Genomic DNA, 19,472 nt, shown 5'->3' on the forward strand with positions numbered 1-19,472 from the left:
ATTTTTTTTGTCTATGAAATGTACAGTGACATGAAGTTTTAATGGCTAAGAACAAGAGATTTATCACCCTTGAGTATCTAAGCCATTGAAATAAAATGTAAGACTGTGCACTATTTTTTCACTCCATAATAATGTCCTAAACCAGTTCCTAAATAGATGCATGTTGTTATTTATATATCTCCTGAATACTCTGTTAAACCTCTGTAAAATAATTGCTTTTAGTACTACTGATGGCTGTGTAATTAACCAGATTTCTGGATTTAGCCACAATGGTGTACTAGGCAAAGAGAATTTGATATATAGAAAATTGTTTGGAACAATAACAAACTGCCTAAGATAGTTAAATAAAAATACAAATGTGTTGAGTCTATCCTTATTTGTTTAAGATCTTAACAGATTGTCCTCGAAATTTAGGAGGACACCTACATTTAGCTCATTGCTTATTGTTTCACAAACAAGTTCCAAATTTTAAAACGATTTATTGGTGTGGATGCCAAACCTTAGCAATTTAGGCACTCATGGCTAAATGGCTAGACCAATATTTGAACTCCTAAATGAAAGCAAAGTCAGCCTCATGGTGCTGCAGAGAGTCAATGTCTCCTTTCAGGGTTTGGTGTCCCTGTCTGAATGCCTCAAGTCAGGCACTTTATATTTGGGTTTAGAAACATGACATGATGATTTGCCACAGTGAAATTGTCAGTGCAGTTGCATGAGTCAAGGACTGAATAGATTACTGCTGTAAAGGGAACTTGCATTTTATATGAAACATCTGGAAATTTTAGCTAGCTCTCTCAAAGAGTCTTTTTGGATCAGCTTGACTATCCTTATCAGCAAAATGGAAGGAAAGAATGATGACTCAGGTCAGTCTTGTCTCAGCCAGCATTTTGTAGGAGCAAATATCTGAGTTTAAATGGCATGCATTGCACAAATAACTTCATTTTAGTAATGAGTTTAAATAGAATCTGAGAAACAACCTGTCATTAATAAATGAAGGTTGAGAATATAGATCTTGCCTTGAAAATATAATGGGACTATTTTTTTTTTATTTCATCCCCAGTTAATTCCTTCCTTGGTTAAGCCCATCTCTGATGCACTAAAGGCAATGAAAGATGCATATCCTTGTGGAAGAGCTCCCATTATCCATCCCACAGGCACGAGGAAACAGATTTCACCATTGCTTGAGCCAGTTAAATATAAACTAAATTAACTGTGCTACCAACCAGGGGTTCTAGTGGGGTTCCTCTGGGAAAGAGACAACCTCTTGAGGCCTTTACTATGTCTGCTGGCTTGATTTTTGGGTTGGAGCACTGCATCTTTGTGTTGCAGTGGCAGTAAGGCACGGTGGGAAAATATTCCTGGTCCTACAGCAGTCTTCATGTGGTCATGGCACAGAGAGAAAAGAGTTCCTGGGACACTTGCCATGCTCCTCAAGGATCCCTCAGATCAAATGTGGGGCTTGGGGTTTGGGCAAAAAATAGCAGAAAATTCAGCTGTAGTTGTTGTGGTGTCGCACACACCCCTCAGGAGCCACGGGTTGGCTTCTTCTGTGCCAGAGACTAGAAAGGGGCAGCTCTTCCCATTTCCTCAGAGGGAATGAGAATTGAATCAGAAAGAACATGAAATAATCTTTGTAATTAATCAAAGGACAGGCTGCATATTTTACAATTTCTTTTCAAAGGTGTAAATTGTATTTCAGGCTGTGCAGGTGTAGTACTATTGTGGTCACATATTAAGGTCACAGCTTAACATATATTTTCCAGAGAAAGGGTGATTGTGTAACATTTTTACATAGGTGATGATGTAAGTTTGTCAGTGTTTTATTACACAGTAAATGCATTTTTTTCTCTAATTCCTTAAAGGGAGTATTGTCCTCATGTTTATTGGAATAATTTTGAAGACAGTGAGCAAGAATCTGATACTGTAAACTGTGGAGATACAAGCAAAGTATTGGCAATTATTCTGTCAGGACACACAATTGGAATGTATGCTCTTAAAACTAAGCTGGATAGCCTTTGTTTGGTTTGAAAGACACTGCTGCACACAATGGGATCCATTTCTCTTTTGAAAACCCTTAGATGAAGGTACAATACAGTACCACCCTCAGTCTATTCTATTCTGTTCTATTCAGGGAAGGCACTGGTCTGTCTTACCTGATTCAATCTCAAGATGATGAAAGGGAGATCAGTCTTGCAAAACTTTGGTTAAGTCATGCTGAAAAATAGCATCTTTCTTTCTGTTCACTGGTTATTCGCTATCCTCAATTTCATATTAAATTCATGTCAAAAACCCCTTGTTTCCAACAATCAGCACTTCAAGCTCAGAGTCACACTTGAAACGAAACTGCTTCTTTCTGTTTCAGAAATTACTGCAACCTGCCTGAAGAGTGTTTATTGTTAGCTGCCTGTTTTAGGAGGGCTGATAGCAAGATACAGGTCACTGGCTGCAGCTGTTTGCTTCTACAGTCAAAAATATAAGTAAAATGTACACAAGAACAGTCCCTTCATGTGTAGAGGCAGATGAGCTCCCATTTACTTCTCCCACTGCCTTGGAACAAAGCAGAGGGAAAGCAATTCTGAGAGCTACAGACCTGCATGAGAGAGGGGAAAAGGTTATCCTCCAGGATTGTGATACCTTGGGTTTTAAGTTTTTCTGTTCTGTTTTGCTGTGCAGCTTTTAGCTTTATATTAAGTGTTACTGGGATCTTTTCACAGGGTGCTGGAGACAAAACAATCCTGTTCTAGCTGGAGACTCAAGGACAAGCTCTTCAAAATTCTGGCCCAAAGCACAAAGAACTGAAAAGAGGAGGGTGGGCAAGCAAGCAAGGAGGATGAAACTTCATAATTTGAAGCTATTAATTGGACAGTTGGCTCCTGTATGAAAAGGGACTAAAACTTACAAAAATGTGAGATCTTGCGACCAAGTCCTCTTTTGCTTCCATCTTGGAACCATCCGGGCAAAGCCACAACTCTGGCTCTGGTACTGCTGGGGTGTGGTCTTTGAAGGCTCTGCAATAAATATCCACTTTATTCTTTTTAATCTAAACCCCATTCCAGCTCCTTAAGGAATCAATTGCTGTGGCATAATACTGGCTTCAGATTTAGGAATTACTTGAATCTTTGTTCAGCTGCTTTAACAGGGCTGAAACTGTCTCCAAACTGGACTTTACCAAAGTGCTCAGGCATTTTTATGGCTGATAGGAAGGTAATTATGTTCTTAAACATCTGCTGAATTTTGGGTTGTGAGAATACTCTCTCTCTCTATGGCTACTAACAGTAAAAAAGCCAGAAACTTTGTTTTGCAAAGAAGGAGTGGCCAGGACTCTTTAAACATCTCTGAACTTGGTCAATGTGTTCAGCTCCTTTACCTGAGCTGAGTGCAAGAGCTGCAGTAGTGGAAGGAATTGTCTGAACTGAACTGAGTCAGTTCATTCCTGAGGGTTACCCTTAAATTAAGGGCCAGGAATGAGGAAAGATGAAGGCAGCATTCAAGGGCTGAAAAGCTGTAAAATGTTCTGTTGTTTAATCAAGGACTTTCCTTTGTACTTAATAAGCACATTTTCACATTAAAATTCAGTTGAGAAATGTTATCTTTCATCTGATCACATGTATATAGATATTAGAGATTTTTTTAATCTTGCAGGTGATGTTCCTACTCTCAAAATTAGTTTTCAAAATCTGCAGTATCTCTAATTTTCCTTTTTTAAAATTACTCTTCAAGAAGTATTTTTTGCCTTCCTTTTCCTCTGTTAAGATTTTTCCAGTAACATTTGAGTAACTTATCCGTGCATGCAGTCAAACCAGACATTTACAAAATATTATTGCCTGCAATGATACTCTAATCATCACATTTACTCTTCACCATTTTAAACATGCAATTAATTATGTGACTATAATTTTTCAAAGATGTATGTGTGTGTATGTGTGTAATGTATCAGCTCAGATGACATGATTTTATTATTCTCCAAGCAGCCAGCAGCCCACCAAGGGTGACATTAGCCCACATTTCATGTTATCAGTGGCAGAGAGAAAGCTGCTGCTGGCATTTTTAAGATACCATGGTTGTCATATTCTGGTGTTGGCAGCACAGAAAATCCATTACTTATTTTCTACTCCTGCTCTGTTGACTAAAGACATGTGAAGAGTAATTAATTACCATAGTGGAAAAAAACCAAAACAGTGTCGGGCTTTTTCTCAGTTATTCAAACCCAAACTTTAATAAGGAGCAGATTTGTTCCTTCCCTAAACCTCTCCATTCTGCATATGCTGAAATGCTGGATAGCTCTTGCATAGAAATGTGCATGAATTGAAAATAAATAAATTCTTCTAATGTCAGTTTTCTTAATTAATGGTCTTGCAAATAAGCAGGTTCTTTCTGCTGAATGCCCATGCAGTAAAGATTTGCTGCATTCAGAGAGAATGACAGTCCAGGTGTCTTTTCTACCTCATTTTACTGCTCTGACTTTTTCTTCTATCACAGCTTGGCTAAGTTTTAAAGAGTTTAATGTCTGTAACACTGATTCAAGTTACCATCAGAGACCAGAAAAAAAAAGCACTAAGCACTATTCTCTGGTGCTCAGGATTTAATTTTCTGTGCTTGGAATCCTGATCCAAGTGACTACCAAATCATATTTTTATAAAGAGAAGGAAAAAAATTGTGCAAGGGAAATAAGCAGTAAAAACTGTTTACAATGCTAATTAAAACAATGTTACAGCATTTCCTTTCATGAGACCAACTATTATTTGTTAGAGCTCTGCAAAAACTTAGGTATCAAAGATTTTTAAACCTTGGCTCTGTGATAGAAACCCCCAAACTTTAAGGCCCTTTTAGTCTTTTAGTCCTTTCTATTTCTTTCCCTTTTGCTGTGAGGAGAATTACAGTATTGTGGCCTTTTCTTGGAGTTTCTTGCCTCAAGTAGAATGAGAATGGAGGTTTGCCTTTAATTTACTCCTCAAGCAACAGGTTTATATTAGGACTTGGGCGTGGATGGATTTGTGGGCATTTTGTGGGCCCTCCTTTACTTTCTCTAAGCCTTTCTCACAAAATTATAGTTAAAAAAATCCTGTTTATTTTCATTTTAATGAAACCCCCACTGCTATTATCACTGTGTAGAAGAAGGTGTCCCCCAGTCCTGTGCTGTTTAACATCAGAAAGACAGAGAGTTGAATTAAAAAGAGAGATTAATTTTGAGAGGTGAGGTAAAGAGTTCACTGGTGATTCTACTCCAGTATCCTTGCATTTGGCACACAAAGTTCAGATCCGTCCTTCTCATCTTCCTGGAATGCTGAAATGTGGTTAATTGGGCTCAATGTACATTTGGTACATTGCAAATAAATGGTTTTTCACTGCAGAGTACACACAATTGTGTTGCCTTAGTGGGGTGTCCAGCCCAGGAAAATTGAGGATTTATGGTCACTAAAGCAAAGGCACAGACTTAGCATGTAGAATCTTCTTTTGGATAGTAGGAAGCCAGTTACAAAACAAAGTTAATTTCCTCACTTTCCGGTGCTGAAATTTTTATTAAGTGTCATTTGACCTTTACCTTTCATGCATCAGACATTTCCTTTAGTTTGACCAGAACCATATATTAAAGACCTTTCTCTTCAGGTATTGATAGATACATAAAATCAAAGGCCAGATTTTTCTCCTGAGAATGTCATCCATAGTAGATCTCCTGCTAAAGTATTTGTTTGGCATTTCATAGATTTTAAGGGCAGGCAGGAGCACGCTGATTATTAAGTCTGACTTCCTGCATTAGCTGCACTAAGTACCTCATCCAATTAATTTATGCTGCAAGACCACAGCTTGCGTTTAAAGCTGCAGACAGAGAAATTTAAATTACACTGAGCTTAATTTAGACTCTTTATGTAACAGAAAATCCACTGGGTCAGTTGGTATGGCTAGATGTGCATTATCACTCTCGGTATTAAAATGTGCAAGGCATTATGAGTCTTCTTTTTTTGGTATTTTTCCTGTCTTTCTCTTTCTTAGATTAAGACTCTGAATGCATTGGCACATTAAAACATACTTTCTGGCTTCAAAGTTCAGCACTATTTGACTTGCAGCTTTAAAAATTCATGGTGGTTGTTTTGGAGGCTACTATCTTGCAGTTAGACACAAATTGAAGTAAACTTAATTTTCTCAAAATAAGAAAGTGAACTTTTGCATTTCTCAGAGGTAGAAATGGACACACAGCATGTAGACATCTGTTAGATATATCCTGCTTTTCCTTCCTTTATTTTTCTCCAGGAATGTTTCTACTTTCCAACTCATTCTAATCTGGTTGATTTTTTTAAAATATTTTTTCCAGATTTGGAGATGGGTACTTAAAAGATTACAAAGCTTCCTTTATCAGTTTAGTGTAAACTGAAGGAGAAAGAGCACCTATAGCATTTTTTTGCAAGATACTTGTGCCGTGGTTTGACACGAGAAAAGAATTTTCTTGGAAGGAAGAGGTCGATCCAGCCAGGGGTCAGGTTTGGATACTGACACTTGGGGTGACCAATTGAAGGTGGACACGCCTCTGAGAACACAGAGGGGTTAAAAGCAGAATTCCCAGGAGGACTCGCTCTCTTTGGTTCCGCTCAGTGGAGAGTGCAGACCTCCCCTGCCTGGCCATGAGGGAGGGGAAAAGCCATGTGGCCTGGGAAGGTGGGCAGGGGGTGAAGGATCGGGAACCGAGCTGGGCCAGTTCCTGCGGATGGAAGGGTGGAGAACGTCTGAGATGTCTTTGTTCCCCTCCCAGCCTAGAGGGAAAAGAGACAGAGAGCCTGCAGACACCCGGGAGTTTGCTGGCAGAGGAGAAGGAGGAGGGAGGGAAGATGCCCAGCGTGGGAGACGGGAGATGGAGTCCTGGGCCGGGATTTCAGCCGTGCAGGAAGTCTGGGAATTTTAACCCTTTCCTGGGAAATGAAGGCTTTGTGAAATATTACTCCTCCTCAAATTGATGGGAAGAGAGAGACGGGACCTCAGATGTTCAGGAAAGAAGGTTGGGGGGAGATGATGGAGTGGCTGTTGGCTGGAATCTTCTTGTTAGCCATAGAGTGAACCAATCCTTCCTCCAAGAGAGACTGCATTTTAGGAGGATTCAGTGGTGAGCCAAGAGACTCCTCCAGCAACTACCAGTTCAGGAATGAACAAAGAAAGCTGAGGAGGGTGTGAGGATGCCCTCCATCTTCAGAGAAGAAGAGAAGGAGATCTTTGTTCTTGGACCCTCGGCCCCAAGGGAAAATGGGGGGGACTGTAGTCCCAAAATGAGACACTGGACTGTTGTTCCTGTTGGTCCTTGGCAAAGCATCCTTAAAGGGGCCCTGTGAGCAGTCTCTGTCCATGCACGGTGGTGAGAGCACTGTGACATGGAGAGGAGAGTGTCACGCTGGCCGGTGTGTCTGGGCAGTGCCACGTGTGACATGGAAACACAAGAGGTGGCAGCTGTGTTTCCTGGGGTTCTATGGTGCAAGGGAGACTCCTCTCTCCCCTGATGGACTCAGTATTGATTTTGTGGAAGGGTGAAGACTTGATTAAGGGTCCAAACGTGTCTCGCTGTGATTTATTGGAGTTGAGTGGTGGGAGGAGGAATGTTTTGGAAGGTTTTAATTTTGAATTTTGTGTGGTTTTTTTCCTTCTTTCTTTTTTCTTTTATAGTAATAGTAGTAGTAGTGTAATAAAGTTTTTCCTTTGTTATTAAGTTTGGCCTGCTTTGCTCTTCTCAATCGCATTTCACAGCATTCAATTGATAGGTTGCATTTTCATGGGGCACTGGCACTATGCCAGTGTCAAACCATGACAACTTGTCTTGATCACATCTGACAAATATACAGATGGGTTTTGCACTAAAAAAATAGGAAAATTTTTTGTGTAAGTTGATTTCATGAGTCTGGTGCAGTTGCAGATTGGGTGGGTTTTTCAGAAAAGGAGGAATTTTCTGTTACTAAATGTGATATCTTCTAGCTTTAAACAATCCTTTCTAGGCATTTTGCTTGTCTGCCTACAGGAAATAAACCAGGAATATTCTTTACAAAAGCAGAAGTACTGATATAGTGGAATATTTTAAAAGATCACAATATAATAATGGAAAGGTAAAACAGAAGAGTGAAAAAAATTGAAATTTGGAAAGCATCATCCAGAATATCAGAACTATGGGTAATGGCACAGGTCTCCTATATCCTGATTTAAGAGCTTTAAGTGACAAGATCAGCTCAGTCCCATTGAAAGAAAGTTGGTCCTTCAGTTTGATGTAGGTTTTAGTCAGGTGAAATTTTATTATTAGTTTTTTATTTAAAGGTTTTATTTGTTATTGCCAGCATTCCTCTATGGCAGTAGGATTTAAAATAGCATTTAAAAATCAAGTAAAACATCAGGAGACTTCATTCTTACTGGAAGACATTAATCCAACAGTCTGTGTATTGTTCTAGAGAAATGGTGGAGATTCTTGCTCATCACTGATGGTAATATTTTCAGTTAGTCTAATAGTAGGATAATTAAGTAAATCAATACTTTTCCCCTAAGTTATTAATCTGGATAAGTTGGTGACATAAACACTGAGGCAACCAGAATTCTTTCTGAGTTGTCTACCTTCTATTGGAATCTGTCAGTAATTTTAGTCATAACAAGAGTATGAGAGTATTTTTATAGTATTTGACATCTTTTCATACAAAATATCCTTATTCTGTATCTTACATTTGTATGAACTAGGGTGTCCCTGTCCTTTTAGGATCTCCCTGAGCCTTTTGGGATATCCCTGACCCTTTCAGGATGTCTCTGTCCATTTTATGATATCCCGGACACCATTGAAGAGTCCCTGACCATTTTAGGATATCCCTGTCCCTTTTGGGATATCCCTGTCCCTTTTGGGGTGTCTTCCTTTATTTCTCTTTATGCATAAGAGAGATTTCTTTGGTATTTTTGAAAGGCTGCAGTTGGTTATAAGGCAATAAACAATTAGGAATAGGAGCCACAAAGCATCTGAGATTTCTGTTTCTTGGATAAAAAATACACATGTGGGCATGGCACAGTAATCAAGATGGCAGAAATTCAGTAAATTATATATAATTGGTGACTGAGATCTTTGATCTTGGCTGATCTACTCTCACTTCCATTGTATCCAAGAGATGTAAAATGCTTCTCATCCTGAAATCTAATCTTGGCCTGAAAACTTTATTGAGGAAACTCTTCTGCTGCCTCTCTTGCCAAGAAATTTGTCTTCATTTCCAGGCTGAATTGACCCCTTAAGTTCTTACAGTGGATCTATTTTTTTAGAAAAATCTCCAAAGTCCAGAATTTAACCTCTAGAACCAAGGCTAATGTAAGATGATGATCATCTCTGATTCTTCTGAGTTCTGAACTAAGTGTGATTCTGAATAATCTTATGTATTGTACCTCTACCTGCAAAATCAACTACCCAAAGAACAGAAACAAACATTTTGCCATTTATAAAATGCAAATTGGGTGGATTCATATTAGGGACTAATTGAATGTGAAAGCTCATTCATGTTTAACATGAATGTTCAGGGTTTAATTGGCAAGTTTCCCCACAAAGATGAGTTAATGGGTTAAAATCTACAGGGCCATGTTGGAGTAGAGACACAATTTCAAAAATGTCTCTCTGACCCAGTGTGTGCTCAGCACCTCATGACCTGCAGTGCCTTTGAATTTCAAATATGATGCTAATGGGTATTATTTTCCCTGCTGTATTTGCACACTAAATTAACATTTGCATGGCGGCAAATAGGGTCTGAATCAAAATATTTCAGAAGAAATGCTTTGGATTTCTTGCTTCCCCCCATCCTCCTGCTCCTTCTTAATTAAAAAAAAAGGAAATGCTGATTTATCCCAAATAGTTCTGTTTGGAAATGCTCTTGGGATGTCCTCAGAAAGATTTGTTTCACATCTGCTCTGTCTCGCTCTCCTACAAAGGCAGAAAAGCAAATGGGACTTCTCTCCTGCCTGACTCACCTTGCAAGTGGCAAATTATATATATGAATTAAATAAATTTATTAAATAAGTAAATAGAATAAAATTATACATATGAAATCCCTGAGCCAGGTACTGTCTGGAAGTTGACAAAATCATGTGTCCAACCCACAGGAGGCAGAACAGGAATGTGAAGAAATCAGGGAAGTCCAGTGATAAATTATCTTACTTGAAACATTTATTTTAACAGCTTTTAGTATAACAACTTTACATTTTGGATTCTTTGCCCAAAAGAGCAGAAGGTTTTTCCTGTCCTGTAAAGTCGCCTCTTCTAGTCACTTTCAACTAAATTTAGGAAACATCTTCCTGAATATGAGATGTCTGCTTTATTTAATCTGAGTAACAACACAGTTGAGGAGTGGAATGGTTTTAAGAGAATCAGTCAGCAAGAAAGTTAAAAGAATCAGTTTGTTTCCCTTGGAATATGACATTTTTATTTACCTAACAGCTAACAGGTACATTGACAGGAAGCTTCACAGAGGTTTACAGACCAAGTCCAGTTAATGATAGTAAAATCACTGAAAAATCACCGTGGTATTTTGGGAAATGGCAAAGTGACACATTGCCAATCTGGGATTTTAAGCCTGGGAACAACACAAATGCCCAAATCTATGAAGCTATTTCTTATATCACCATGAAACTTATGGCTGTTTCATCTGAAACAATCCTTTCCCAGACTGCATTCTTACTGAGAAATGGAAAGTCCTGTGATTCTCCCTCATCCTCCTCTGTCTAAAAATTTTATCTTTACAAAACAGAAGCTCACACAGGAGAAACAGCCAGGTGGATTGGGTGACCAGTCAAAGAGTTCAAACAGGGAATTTCAAATACTCAGCTTCACTAAATGGTTTGCAGACAATCATAAAGTGAAGCATTTTGCAAAACATAGTCAAAGGTCAAATTCAAAAGCAAATTTGTTTATAAGGAGAGACTGTTCTTTCTTTAATGACACTAAATGCTAAATTTAATTTTAGTGAAAATTGGTGAAACAGTAAGAGTGCATAACTGGATTATAGTATTTGAAATATAATGAGCATGGGATAGTTTTAAAATAATTATATTCTTAAAAAAGGCAATTAAATAAAAAATAAGAGCTCAGGAAATTATAATACCAATTGCAAATGTATTTCAAAATTATTAACTTCTCTTTTTGTCCCCATTTGTCATTTTCTGTGTGTACCTACTTGCAGTGTTCTCACATGCCCAGAGATTTAGTGCCATGCATTTCCAGAAGCTGAACCATAGTTATAAAAACTCTGTAGTGTTTAAACAATAAAAACAAACTCACCTTTACGCAACAGAACAGTGGACTTCTTCCAGCATCCATCAGACAGAAAAGAGTTTCCAAAATATGTATTTCTGAGTGGGGATTTTTTTTTTTTTTTTGCTGAAATCAGGAAACACTGGACAAACTTTATTAAATTTTTTTTTTTTTCAAAATAACCTGTAACGATTGCTCTGGTTGTGCTCCTTTTCTTTATTCCAAACATGACTCACTGTTCTGAGTCTTCATTCTACTGAATGCAGCACAGGGATTGTGGTGCAGTGTCAAGTTGTACCAAAGAGGTCTCAGTGAAAGAAAAATCTCAGTGCAAGAAAAATCTCAGTGCTTCCATTCCCCTTTGCATTGTGATGAATTTAGAATTGATGGAACCTCTCCCTGACAGATGAAATACTGTACAAAGTCTTTAATCTTCTTTCCTCCCATTGAATCTCAGAAATTTAAAGGTTGCTTAATCAGAAATGAAAATGAATCGTGGGTCTGAAGTGGTGTAATGTATTTACAGCCACACTCAGCTGGCCACACTGTCCCTTGGAGATTTGTCAGCAAAAAACATCCTCTGAGCAACAGGGAGGAAAGGACAGCAAGGGGACATCTAATCCCTGTCCTGGCCCAGCACCTGTCCAGCTCCTGATAGAGATCTGCCAGAGATTCCACTGCCTCCCTGGCAATCTATTCCAGTGGGATTCATTATCCCATCATAAGCAAATTTATCATCATGGCTCACCTGCACCTCCTCCAATGCAGCCTAAGCTCATTGCTGTTTGTCCCCCTGCCATGGACACAGAGAATTTTCCATCAGCTTTCAGCACTTTAAAGCTGCAGCACTGTCTTCTCATGCCAGACAAAACCCCACTGTCAAATCACATTTTCTCTTGCTCCTGCTCTCCCCTAGTCTCCTCTAGGTCCAGATCTTTCATGCAGTGAGGTCTGACTGAGTGGAAAGGATTGTGCTTTGTGTTTTGTAGGCTGGGTTTATTTCTCCTTGTCCAAATATTCCTCTTTTGTCCAAATGGATGACACTGTTGGTTCATGTCCAGTTTAAAATCCATTAAAATCTGCAGATCTTTCCTGTAAGATTGTTACTTAGTCAGTGATTACTCTTTTAGAATACATAGAGCTCATTTTCTTTTCAGTTTAATTGTAGAAATAAATATTTATTTTTATATTTGTTTGCTTTGCTTCTCTCATTCACTGAAGGGTCACTGAGAACAGTGATGAACATTTCAACAGGACTTGGTTGGGCATTTCCCTGCTATTACCTCAAATCAACACTTAAACCAGTCTTAAATCAGGACTGGAATGTGTAAACTTGTGTAATGTGTGATCAAACTCAGTTCTGCTGTAGGCTAATAATACTAAGGAATATTATTTTTTGTACACACCAAATCTTTATCAATATTTGTTGACGAGATGGAAAGGTTTGTGAAATTCTGTAACTTGCATAAATTCTTCCTTATTAAAGCTGAGATACAAGAACATGAGCCACAAAACAAATAAGAAGAGACAAAGCTATTTTGAATAAAGGGGGATAAGATCCCATTCTGATGATTTTAGTCTAACATTGTTTGTGTAGCTGCTAAATTTAGACTGGATTTGCATTAACAATAAGTTTTTGCAGTCTGCAATTCTGTTATTATGCATACATATACACATATTCATATATAGATACATTCTTATATATATATATATATATATATATATATATATAATGTAGGTATTTCTTGATTTATAATTCAGTGGAAACCAGCAATAAATTCACATGAAAATTACTTCCAGAATGCATTGAAAGAATGCTCTATTAGCCAACACAGCCATAAGAAATTGTTAAAAGCAGCTTATAGAGTATTGATAAATGTGACAATCATCCTCAAGGTTTGACAACCATTAGTAGCTTTCAGTACTGTTTAAAAATATTCTTTAGTAAAGGTAGCCAACAAATGGGTCTTTCAGAATTAAAACTTTTAAACATATACTTGCATGCTTCACTTATTTAATGTCTAGTAAAATAGTTAATGGTAGAAAGCAGAATTTTAACTTTGAAAGGCTTGATTTGGAATATTTATACTGTGTAATATTTATAACTTAAACTCAATGCAAAATAACAGCACAAGTTTTTGGAGTTGTGTTTGATGTCCAGCTATTTAAAAAATGCACAGAAAAAACACTGCTAAATTGAAATTTATAAAGATGCCTACATAGTAAAAAAATGTATGAAAAAAAGATTTTTTTAACCAGTTTGTTAAAAGCTAAACATTTCTTAATATAAGAGAATATGATAACTGTTAATACTCTAGCAGTTCTGAAGTCACCCACTGAAGTTCAAATATTTAGCACAGACAACATGAGAATCTATCATTCTAGGATAGAGGGCTCTAATTTTTAGATTACACACAAAACCCCATGCTCCACACCACAGACTGAACAAGCAGCACCACACTTTGCTCCCTGGTGTTGAATGTTTAACTCCAGAGCAAGTCAATGACTCAAGGAGAATAAGTGGCCTGGGATATAATGTCTTCAAAACCTTTAATTGATATGTTTTCAGTGTGCTGTATCCTTCAAAATGGTTTTAAAAGTCATTGTTAATATTGTGTAATAGTCTGATAAATACACTTCTTTATAAAAACTATAGAAAAGTGCAGCTCTCTGCTGAGGAAGGGATTTTGTTCAAATGAAAGAAAGATTATGCTAATTCTCTGTGCAGTCTGGTTCACCAAACCATTGTGTCAAAGACCCTGTAAAGCCTATTCCATAAAATCTCTTCAAGAAACGTCACACATATTATTATTATTCCTCAAGTATGTGCAACAAAGCTTCTAATATGTCAGGGGATGCACATTAAATCCTGAGTTTAATTAATCCCAACCATTATACTCTTCTAACTGTCAATTTTTTATGTATTCCTATTCTGACTTCAGATTTGAACACCATGTGCAGCAGCAGTTGCTGGCACACTGGTGCATTTGCTAGGCAGTCCCTATGGAATGTGTTGGTGGAGTTCCTTCATTCTTCCAGCTGCTTTTTCCAGCTGTTTTTCTGGACACCTCGAGCTGTAGTTTAAGTCCATGCAGACACACTCCTATGCAGAAGTATCCTGCCCAAAAATCCATTTGTCCTCCAAGGCCACCCCCCAGTTTGTCATCAGCCTGGCCCAGTAAAGGAGCTCAAACTGTGGCTCTTTTCCACCTGCAGCCTCCATTTTGTTGCCAGAGAATGGCAATATTCCCTTTTAGCATGTTTTCATCTCATGGTAGTTCACGTGGCTTTGTGGAAATTGGCCTTGGGAGATAAACATAATTTTATTTGTTGGTTGGATGATGCATCTGGCTACAAAAAAATAACACCCTACAGTTATTTTACTTCGATTTGACATTGGGAATATAAATAATTTTGGAAGAACTGCAGAATTGGCTGGCCTTAAAGTGCTTGACAACAGAGAAGCTTTATTGAAAGGAGAGACAGGAGGCAGAAGTCTTACAGAGCTGTATGGATCACCCAGTAAGATGGTTCCAGTCATATAAACTACTTTCTTATAACTTAATATGACTGGAAAGATGGCCAGTTGTAACCATGGATGCACTCAGGAAAAGGGAGGATGGGCTGCAACACAAAGAGAATGTGCAATATTTAGATGGCAGCACAAAAAGCACTCATTTGGATCATGCCAAAATCCTGTTAGGGAGCACAAATGAAATTTGTGTCTAATTTTAGGAGTCAGTTGGGCAGGTTGAAGATAGTGCAGAGAAAAGTTGTCAGGGGGTCTTCTGGAAGGAGTAAATGTCAGGAGTATACTGCATAGCAGCATCACTGGATTTCTTCAGGGGTGAGTGCCTTTCTGGAAAATGCATTAGTCAGAGACTGATTACACTTTAATTACATGGTTTTTGGAAATGGGAGATCAAATTGGATGATCAAGTGAACTTTCCTGCCCCTAAGATGTCTGAAAATGAAATTTGAATGGGTAACTAATATAAAGAGTAGAAATACATTTGATTATGTTCTTTTTTTTTTTTTTCTCTTTTGTTTCTCTTTAAGCTGAAGTATAAAAGAAAAGAAAACTTTGAAGAAAAACAAAGTAAGCCACTCACATTTTATGTTAGATAAAGACAAAGGTATTTGCAGCATTGGTATCACTTAAGACATTGCACCTGACTGAGAGAACCAGCACAGGGTATTTTTCTTTCTAATACTTCTGTACTTTCAATGTATTTCTTTCCTCAGCTGTGTTAAGTATCATTTTATCTTCCTAGTTAGATGTTTTCCATTCTGTTTTAAACTACAGTGCCAGTTCTAATAACTTAAAGTTATCGATATTTTGATGTCTGAGGCATCATTAGCAAGATAGCTGATAAAGTAGCAATGGTTGGAAAAGTGTATATTCCCTTAGAACCCTCAGAAAAAGGAAAAAATACTGCTTAAAAGGAACCTGTTCGTGATTCATGAGAGCACCACAGTGTCTAGGTATGTGAAGTGTCAGGATTTAGAAATACATAGGTGATAAGTAAAAAAGAGTAACTCTAATAGAATGGTAGAAGGAAGACATTATTTTTGGTGCCTTACTTGCATCTTTCCATTACTCTTCCATGACTGGATTTCAAATTTATAAAGGCATGTTTACAGTGAATTTTTTTTACAACTTTTTATGTCACTAAACACCCTCTTAAAAGTTTTAAAAAATATGTGTCTGTTTGGATTTACTTTAAAAGAAATACTGAGTGAAGAGAATTGTCACAGAAGGTTTGGACCTGTATTGTGCTACTGCCATAACTACTAAAATCCTTCCCTGCTGAAAAAATTTAGGGCCCAACTGGACCTTTTAGCATTATGTCCTCCTTAATATTTCATATTACAGTAATCCCTAGAAGATCAGTTGCTCTGAAGATTTATCACATTATTAAAAATGGAAAAAATATGGCACAAAATCAGTTTTATTTGCTAAAAAGACAAAAAAACCCCCAAAAAACCAAAACAATCAAAAACCAAACCAAACAAACAAAATATCCCAACCAAACAAAATAAAAAAAAAAGTACCCTAGAGTGAATAGCTTGCTCAGAGGCATCCAAAAATTTTTTCATAATCAGGATTCTGAGTATTTATCCCAGATTGTCCCTGCCTGCATCTGGGGAGAATTCTCATTCCTCAGTCTTCTTAAATAGTAATGACAAATTTACTGGTGTCTTAAATTTTGGCTGTTTTGAAAGAGCATTTGTGGAGCTGCAACATTTTGCTTTCCCTGATGGGGATAGTGAAGCCTGCTTGCCTCCAAAGTAATGGCATTAATCAAGTTCAAGTCACAGAAGTACTCGAGACTCTCAGTAGAGGGATTCTGTTGGTAGTGCCAAAATATTTTTAGGTGTTTTACAAATAAATGAAGACTAGCTTAAGTTAAAAAATCAGAAGCCTATTAGATTTCTGCCTAGTCAAGCATTCACTGAAATGAATATAAATAAGGTAAGGGACTGACAGAAATCAAATAATTTTACTGAATTTGGGAGTGAGTTCAGTGTGGTATTCAAACCTCATTCCATGCTTGCACAAAATTCATTCTCTAAAAACACAACATTTCCTGAGTTTGTAATGATTTTGAATATTTCTCTAATATTACTTGTTTTGCTAATGTCAAGTCGTCAACTTTAAAAGGATCATCTCTGCTGTCAGCCAGAGTTTGGTGTTTTGAATAAACCTCCAGATGGACCAAACTCCTTTATTCCCCTGCACAGCTGAAAGTAAAGAAGCTGAAACAAAACAGAGATACTGCTTTAAAGAACAACCAGGAAAAATCCCTCTTGATTTGCAGCCAATTAGTGATTCTGTTGGGTTTGCTTTTTCAAAACATTTGGAAATGGCAGTTCTTAAAGCAGCACAAACCACTGCTTTGCATGACCCCCTGTCTTCACCTTTCTGAATGCTGCATATAGCTTAGATTGTGTTTGCAAGGTAAAATTAAGAAAAAGCTGAAATATAACCAGATGATGGATGTACTAAATTATAAGAGGTGGTTTCCTTAGAGATCGGAATAAGTGAAATGCAGTCCCTGCTATGGGACTCGGATGCTGGCAGTGTGGCCAGAGGAGGAAGGCAGTGCTGGAGGAGGGAGGTCAGTGCTAGAAATGCTCAGGGCTGGAGTTCACCTCTCTGGAGGCACTGCTTTCCCAAACCAGCCCCACCTGGAGGCTCCAGCTGAGCTTGGCTCCTGGCCTGGGCTGCTGTGGACAAGGAGCTGGTGCTGAAGCAAAGGAAAAATTACCCCAGGGCTCCAGGATTTTCAACACAGAGACCTTTCTGAATGGCAGCATTACCAGCTCATTGATATTCCAGCAGCTCATACTCCCTAGATCAGGGCCTACTGTGCTAATTAAAATAAAATCAGGACTCTGAGGTGCTTGCAGTCTACAAAAACTAAGTAGGTGAATGATAGGTAAAAAAACAGGTGAGTGTCCCACTTTGACAGAAAGAAGACACAGAGAAGAGCATTTCTTACCCTGGTATAGGTTAATTCCAGCTGCAGAGCTGTGCAGAAGGTTTTTAACCTCTTCTTTGAGAGGCTTTCCTCTGGGTCTTGCCCTCTCTGAGAATGGGAGCACAGAGCAGTAGGAGGGGAGATCTTGGGCAGAATCTTCAGGCTCTGCAACCAAGTGACAGCGATAAATCATTCTCATGGCCCTTCAATAGTTAAAGCACTGTGTTTTCTTACTGGAAAGTCCTGTTTGATTTTTTTCCCCCCTAACCTTTCCACAATAGAGAATTAATTTCTATAAAAATAGCATTCTGGACTGTCTCCCAGGCTTAGGTTTTCTGATAGGAGAAGTATGTGGCTACTTCAGTGTTAGCTTATCATGGTTAGTTACTAGTGTGGATCTGGAATAACTGGAACATCTCTCCACATAGTTTCAATTCTGAAATAGGAGATGGTTTATATTAAAAAGTAGAATTCAGCTGCAGTTCTGTAGATGTCTTCCAAATTCAACGTGAATTTGTGGCTTTTTCCACTCAACAGGTTGAGTTTTATAATTGTGGGTGCGTCATTAGTTTTGAATATTCCTTTTGTCACAGTGTTTGAAAGAAATACTTTACAGCTCAAGTATTGTGCAAATTTAGGTTCTTTTCAGAGAACAATGAGTTGTCTGAAGAAAGCTGGTGCATATTGAAACAGATGAAGAAACAATTTTCTGCTGTTCAGGCCTTTTGTGTTTTGGAGAGAAAGCTCAAGCTTAGGTCCTGTGAAATGGCAATTTCTTTGTAGGCAACTTTGAAGCTCTGGGCATGGATGGATCACACCTTCTGGTGCAGCTCTAGTGAAGTCAGTAAGTATCTAATTCGTCCCAGCACCAGAACTGCAGAAGTTTAGTTAAATTCCATTGATTATTGGCTTTTTCTTCCTCCTCAGTGTAAGAGATGTTTGTTAGAATATGTGTCATACACTAGTACAGTGATGGGTTCCCTAAAACATGACTTGTGTATAATCTATCATTCAGAAAAGAGTGGAAGCTACACAGATGACTTAGGTTTAAAAGTAACTTATCCATTGTGCTTATGATGACAAGGATAAATCTGTCACAATCTAATTGCTTCCTATATCTGTGCCAGGATTTTTCTGATTTTATATCATAGCAGATCCCTGTTTCTGCAAGTAGAAATAATTTGCTAAAGTGCTTTCCTTCTGAATACTTTATTTTTCAGCTCACTGTCTGTGTTAGTTTTCATGAAGTCTTAATCAGAAATATCAGTCTGTCTCTGGATTGCCTTTTAACTATTCCATATTTGTGCCTTTTTTAACCTCCCACAGGGCTCCAGGTAAATTTTCTAGTTAAGGGTTTTATTTTTTAACTTTCAAACTTTGTCAAATGTTATTTGTCTGAAAAAGAAAATATAAATTTCTATGTTGTATGTACTATGATGCAGCAGCAATGAGCACAGCCATTGGAAATATTTTCCTCCAAAATATGAAGTAAAGCATCTAGGTTGGGTTCACCAGACAATTTTTTCAAACAGTGTTAGGAGTTAGGAGAGGAAAATTAGGAAACTGATGAACTGGTAGATGTGCTGGACTTTGCAGTGCAGTGTTAATGGCTGGACTTGAGGATCTTAGAGGTCTTTCCCAAGCTTACCTGTTCCATGATGGTGTGGTTTATTCAGAGTATGACCCTCAAGTGGATCATACTTAGGGCTGATTCTAAAGACTGCTCAACATCTTAAAAATGCTTGTGTGCTACACAG

Source organism: Lonchura striata, chromosome 1 (assembly GCF_050655825.1).
Source record: "Lonchura striata isolate lonStrDom1 chromosome 1, ASM5065582v1, whole genome shotgun sequence".
Lineage (NCBI taxonomy): Eukaryota > Metazoa > Chordata > Aves > Passeriformes > Estrildidae > Lonchura > Lonchura striata.